Raw genomic sequence first — 7460 nt, 5'->3', positions numbered from 1 at the left:
AAAAGAGTTGTTTTTTTATATTTTTGACAGAGTTTATAATTATTATGTGTGGGAGGACTAGTCCAATTAAAGCTTTTTCACCTTTACCAGAAACAACCTCTGGGCCAGTGACTTAGAGATGTGCTCCTCTGAATCATAAAGATTCAAAGAAGATATGTCACTGGTAAGACCGTGTTTTACTATCTCCATTTATATTTGTGTATCTTTAATCCATTTTGCATATTGAGCTCTTTCTTAATATTTTATTTAAAGAAAATATTCTGCTATTTGGAGGTCATATTTTTTTGTCTTAGGATCAATTTCCAGTTTGGGAAACAAAACTATTTTTTAAAATCTGATTTTTCTAATTGAATATATTTATAAAGATCTGGTGATGACAGAACCTATGGGAATGCTCCTCTACTCTTGGGTTATTCAGAAATATTGCTAATGCATGGTTGGTTCTAAATGCCCAAGCCTTTTTAGAATACCCTGGAATTATCAAAGCCAATGCTAATGATGCATCGTGGGTCACAATGTACTTCAGACCGTGGAAGGACTCCATGAGCCAATTTAACTTCTCAATATATGGACTCTAAAGCATCAGTTGTTTATATAAGAACATTTTTAATTTTTATTTTCTGGAATGGTGTTGTTTGTACTTTTTCTTACTAATAATGGCCAATCTTTTTCTTTTGATTTAAAAATTCAGGGGTGCTTGGTGGCTTAGTTGGTTTAGCATCTGGTTTCAACTCAGGTCATGATCTCACAGTTCATAAGTTCGAGCTGCACATTGGGCTCTGTGCTGACAGCCCATAGCCTGGAGCTTTCTTTGGATTCCATGTCTCCCTCTCTCTCTACCCCTCCCCCACTCGTGCTTGCTTGCTCTCTCTCTCTCTCTCTCTCTCTCTCTCTCTCAAAAATAAATAAACATAAAACAATTTTAAATTCAAAACTAGCTGTTGATTATCTGATCATACAAAAATTGACCTCTAACTAGAGCTACTTGTCATGAGTTGTTTTACAGATTTGAGAAGTGGTACATAAAATGTAGGATATAGAAGAGTTAACTGATATGCATAGTGTATCATGGCCATAACTCAATTTTACATATAAGCATACAGGAAAAAAATGATTGAAGGATTCTTTCATTTCCTACTACTCCTAAAATTATATTGGACTTGGTCGGGTAAAATATAAATATAGAATGCAATGAAAGTATTTGCTTATTCATTTATAACCATGACTATGAGCTACATTGCATATTTCATGTATATGTGCACGAGTACATGACATTTTGTGAAGTCATCTCATACCTTCAGCAAAAGTCAGTGCAATGAAATAACATCCTATAATTAAGTCGGGAGCTGAGGAAAGAAGAAAACCCATATGCAGAGCTGCAGTTTCTTTTTTGTAATCTCTCTGCTATAAAACTGGCCAATTTGCTATTCATCTTGCTTCCTTTTTTAATATTATAATAAGGTGTTTATAGTCATTCAACAGCAAATATTGGGGCAATAAATTCACAGACACTATGGGGAAAAAAGAATAAGAAACAATCCTAAGCTTGAGTTGACATTGTCTTAATGAGAGGTACTCTAATAGAACCTGTTGAATGCTATCATATGCTTGTACTTCATGTTATGGGAGCATTAAATCTGCATGGATGATATACTTTAAAATATTTTTTGTTGTGTAGTATTTTAAACATAAGGAAAATCATAAAGAGCTACATATTTCCAACACTTTACCTATGGTTTATCTATGAAAAATTCCTAACATTTTGAGTTAAATTTTTTAACAAATCAAATGTCACAGTAAACTTGAATTCCCTTTTGTACTCCCTTTTCTTCCTTTTCCTGAAGATAATTAGTATAAGAAAGTTGTAGTAATTTTTTCCTATGATTTTGAAACTTTGACTACCCATGTTTATATCTAGGAACAACATGTACCATTGCTTAGCATTTTAAAAAATTTCCACAACTTCTTTTATCTCTGAACATTACCCTTGGGAGATTAATCTACTTGATATATAGAGTCTACTTCTTTCTTTTTCATTGCTGAAAAGCGTTCAGATGTGTGACTATACCACTATTTACTAATCAGTTTTCCAGTTGACTAATATTGAGTTGCTTTCAGTTCTTTTTAAGTTTATTTATTTTATTTTGAGAGAGGGAGAGAGGCATGAAAGAGAGCTCACAAGAGGGGGAGGGGCAGAGAGAAGGAGAGACAGAATTCCAAGCAGGCGCCTCTGGGCCATCATTATCAGGCCATTAGTGCAAAGTCAGATGTGGGGCTCAAATTCACGAAATCTTTTAAGGGATACAAGTTCTCAGCTTTCCCAGATATTGCAAAACTAGTTTCTACATTTGTTGTAGCAATTTTAACTCTCACTGAGTATGAAACTATGTTTTCTCCTACATTTAAAAAATGTATATTTATTTATTTTGAGAGAGAGAGTGAGAGAGGGGCAGAGAGAGAATCCCACACAGTCAGTGCAGTCCTCAATGTGGGCTTTGAACCTACACACCATGAGATCATGACCTGAACTGAAATCTAGAGTTAGATGCTTAATGGACTGAGCTACCCAGCCACCCTTCTTTTTGTCTACATTTTAATAGTATTTGGTATTGTTAGACTTTTAAATCTATTAGAATCACACTGCTTAATCTGAATTTTCTATTTAGTAATGAGGTTAGTTGATATATTTATTAGTCATTTAGGATTATTCTACTTTAAATTGCTGGTCTATGTTCTTTGTCCATTTTCAAATAAATTATGTGTGTCTTTCTTTTTGATTTGTCTGATTAGGTTGTTTTCATACTTCTCTTAAGCCTTTCTCAATATCAGGAGTTAACAATTGATAGCACATGTAGAGAAAATTGTGCTGAAAACAATTTACTGTGAAAGAAGAGTAGATTGTCAAAATGCCACCTATACTTCACCAATTTAGGGTGTAATTGTGCACATACATACAAACACACACCCCTTACTTCACAACTTAGAGTGCAGGCATCGCTGGAGACATGGGAAATTAGTCCAGTCGTACAAGCTGTAATCCACAACAGATCTGGAGAGGAAACAAATCCATCTGGAATTTCCATGTGAAAGAACAAGAGAAAGGAGACTTCCGGTGATGGTTCTCTAAGCTGAGGATACACAAACCCAGACAAGAATTTGAAATAATTCGTTTTGTCTTCATTGTCCCTCCATCTCTTTCTTGCTCTTCTGCAGTTTGAAGTCTTCAGGCACCTCAACTTTTCTGCTCTTCATGGGCTCAGCTTTTTGGATTTGGCCCTAGTGTCCTCTGCCAGTGATCACTAAGCTATAGTGTTTTCAGACAGATATCAAGAGGAAAACAATGTGATTCATACTAATGGGAGAATCCCTGGTTACACTCCAAAACTGATATTTTATAAAAGTATGCCAATGACTAATTGGTAAAATTTAAAAGAAAGACAGGATGTGTATTAAGTAAAATAGTGATAGGCACTAAGCTAATGTCATGCATTTTAATTTTCAGTCCCCAGAATATTTGTGAAAGAGATCTAAATATACATAACCTTTCCACAATGTAGAAGTAAATGCAGGGCGTACATGGTAGGAGGTTGACAGTCGGAATGTGTCTTCTGCCAGTCCATTATATTACTAGGATGGACTATGCAAAGACCTCTCTCTTAGCCTAATGCATATTTGTGCCATAACAAAGGAAAATGGCCTAGTTTGAGGGGTTTAGAAAAGTCTTACTGGAAGTAAGGTCTGAGTCAAGATACAAAAGATGAGTAGAGATTAATTGATAGAGGGCACTTTAGGGAGTTAGGAAGAAGGAGATCTTTCCAGGGATGAAAATGAAAAGGCCCTGAATCCACGGAGTTTGGTATGTTCAAGAAGCCGAATGAAGCCACCAGAAACAAAAGGAGATTTGGTAAAAAGTGCTATTGGAGGAAGAGGCAGGGGGCAAATCACCCAGGGCCCTGCAGGTTAAATTAAGAAACTCGGCCTTTATCATAAGATCAAAGGGAAGCTATTCAAAGGTTTTAGTGAAAGAAGTAGCATAAACTTAAACTTGGAAAAGACCTCTTCAGACATATTGTAGAGAATAAGTTTAACAGATTTTGATGAACCGGAATTGTTCCAGGATCTGGATGAACCAGGATGAACCAGAATGAGCCAGAACCAGTTGTATCAAGGTAGAAAGAGCAGCAACAGAGAGAAGGTCCAAAATTCAAGAGACATTCTAAGGGTTATATCAACAACATTTGATGATAAACTTAGCATAGAAAGTTAAAAAATATATATATATATATATATGGAGCTAACAGAAATAATCTTCAAATTTCAAGCTTATAAAACTGAATTGATGGAGGTGTCTTTAGCTGTGAGAAAAATACCACAAAATGACCAGGTTTGGAGGGGACACCTACAAAGTATATAAACATGTTGAATTTGACTTTACTTGGAAAACACTAACTAGAAAATATATTGTCCTGGAATTCAAAAGAGTCCTATTTAAAGATTCTAAATGTCTTATAATTTTCCCTTCTCTACTCATTAAAAGTTTAGAGAGAAAAGGAAGGCTTAAATAAAAATATCTATGGGATATGCACATTAAGTAATTCATGTTAAATTTTGTACTAATTAAATCTGGAAATGTATAAAAGTTGAGTAACACAGATTTTTTTAAATGCAGTGCTTTGCCTGCATTTAAATCCTAGTAAGTAAATGTGGTCTGACTCCAAAGTGAATCTCCTAGCCAGTACCAGTCTGAACCAGCTGTCAAGTCAGAAACAAATGTGACCTGTTGTCATTATGTTATATGTTTCACCTAGAAATAATTTAAGAAGAGTAAATTTGCTGCCAGACCACACTTAATGCATTCCTAATGTGCAGCAAAACTATGCTACTTCAGCTATGCTAAAATTCCTATTTAGCACAATCTGAAAGAACTTTTCAAATGTAGACAAGTATAAAAAATGAGCATATGGAGAAATATAAGAAAGTGCATGAGAATTGATCATTATAAGAGCTATTCAGTTTATTCTTTTAATAATATATAAGAGGTTAAATGCACTCTGTAACCGGAGTACTTCAACACTGTGTCTGAGTCAAGGGCCCCATCACTGATATAAATTTTGATAAATTAATCTGATTTGGGGAACTTAATGCATATCAATTAACAACAACAAAAATACACCGTTGCTATAAACATTCTTGTGCATATATTCCTAGAATACATGTACATATACACATAGATCTACATATACATAAACCCACATATGTAGGAATATATGTACTAGAATGTTTATAGTAACATCATAAACACAAAAACTTGGCAGCAACATAAATTGTCATCAATAAGAAAATGGTTGCATGAATTATGATAAAGCTAGGCAGGTAAGTATTTGCCACAATGAAGCAGGCCTGTGTGTACTTACCCGAGAGACAACCATGAAATAGTGTAAATTAAGTGAAAATAAAATTGCTTTATATAATACAAACTCATTCTGGTAAGTTAACAACCTATGTATATATTTATAAATGTTTAATATAAATGTAAAGTGTTCAAAGATAGTTATTTTGCTAATGATTTGGGCTTGGTAAGATTCAAGCATGAAAAAAATTTACTCTTTCTTGCCATTCCCTGTTGAAGTCATTATGCTGACATTTTCATTCGTAGAACTCTGTGGAATTTCCAGCAAGTCTCACAGCTTTTACAATCCCTTTAATATAATTTTTAGAAGTCCTCTGTCAATGGACTACTCCTACAAGTCAATGGGGAAAAAACAAAACCAACAGACAAGCAATAGAAATGACAAAGTTCTTTCTAAACCTACTCTACCAAAGAGTATATCAAAATAGTCATTAAATATATTTAGTGATATTGAACATATCTGTACTCCATCTATTAGGTTTATGCCCATCAGAAATGTGTACATGTGTTCACCTAAGGACATTATTCTAATGTTCATAGTAGCACTCTCTGCTCTGGTCAAAAGTTGGAAACTATCCAAATACCCATCAACAGCAAAATTGATTTTTTTAAAGATAACTGGAACACAGTTTATGAAAAGACAACTTTTGTAGACAAGCCAGAGAGACTTCTTCAAATGAAGATTGCTTTTATTTCCTTCTCTACCTCTCTGACATTTGGTCATGCTGCTACTATCTCGTGCATTCCCCAGCCAGACAGATACCTACAAAGACGTTAAAACTAACTAAAATATTATTGACCCCACTAAATGTTTTCTGCTGCAGCAAATATCTTCTCATTACCTGAATTCGCAGTATGTTTCATTGGTTCCATTCTTTAGGAAATTGGGATTCAAAGGTGCCAAAAAATAGCGCTCTTTGTTCCCTGAGTTATGAATCAATCCAAGGATAGAACAGTAGCATATTCATTTAATGACTAGAATGGAAGGCGAGGCCTTAGCCGTAGTGGGCTTTCTACTGCTGAACCCCAGAATTATATTGATTTATCAACTCAGTTACAGATAGTATTGAACAAAAGCAGGTCTCTGAAGAACATGTATTTTCTTCACGTTCCTTGGAAGCAAGTGACTCAAAAAAAAAGGGAGGGACTGAGATTTCATGCCCAACTCCTTTCCCAAACTCACAAACCTAGTAGCTTATTCTTTCTCCCTGGGGAGGGGCACATAATGAAGTAATTATTAGCAGGGTTGAGGGAAAATCCTATGTCACAGAAATCAGAGTTGTGGGGAATAAACACTTTCCTAACACTAATTTATCATATTTTAAGTGTAGGATTATCAGCTATCTGTCTTAACTATAGATTATAAACTATAGAGTAAGGAATGGGTCTACTCATGTTTTTGATACTCTCAATATCATAGTAGGACTTTGCTGTTATGGACAATAACTACTAATATATTTAGTTACATATCATTGTATTCTACATTGGGAAGATGGGAATCACAATTTGGGAAACAACCAAAATTGAAATAAATTATGAATAAAAATATAGAGCTGGTTACAAAGATTTTTACATTAAAAATGTTTACTAAAAGATTACCAAACTTAAAAAAATTTTGGAGCAGCCATAACTGATACATGTACCTCATCTAACATTTTTTGAAAATCATGAAAACATCAAATACTTTTTAAAAATTAGCAAAGTAGAACTGTTCCACAATGGATTATTATTATTATTAACAACATGGATTCTGTTTAAAATGGATTTATTCTGGAACTTGTTGACATGTTTTATAAAAATGAATCATCATGGTCATCGTCTGCCTTTTAAAATGTTTATTATAAGGGCACTTGGGTGACTCAGTCGGTTAAACCTTGAACTTTGAATCTCATGTTTTATGAGTTTGAGCCCTACACTGGGCGCCGTGCTGAAAGCTCAGAGCTTGGAGTCTGCTTTGGATTCTGTCTCTCTCTCCCTCCCTCACTCACAATCTCTCTCTCTCTCTCTCTCTCTCTCTCTCTCTCTCTCTCTCTCTCTCCCCCTCTCTCCC

The sequence above is a fragment of the Suricata suricatta genome, chromosome 1 (genome assembly GCF_006229205.1).
Source record: "Suricata suricatta isolate VVHF042 chromosome 1, meerkat_22Aug2017_6uvM2_HiC, whole genome shotgun sequence".
Lineage (NCBI taxonomy): Eukaryota > Metazoa > Chordata > Mammalia > Carnivora > Herpestidae > Suricata > Suricata suricatta.
Note: the sequence above shows the minus strand (reverse complement) of the source record.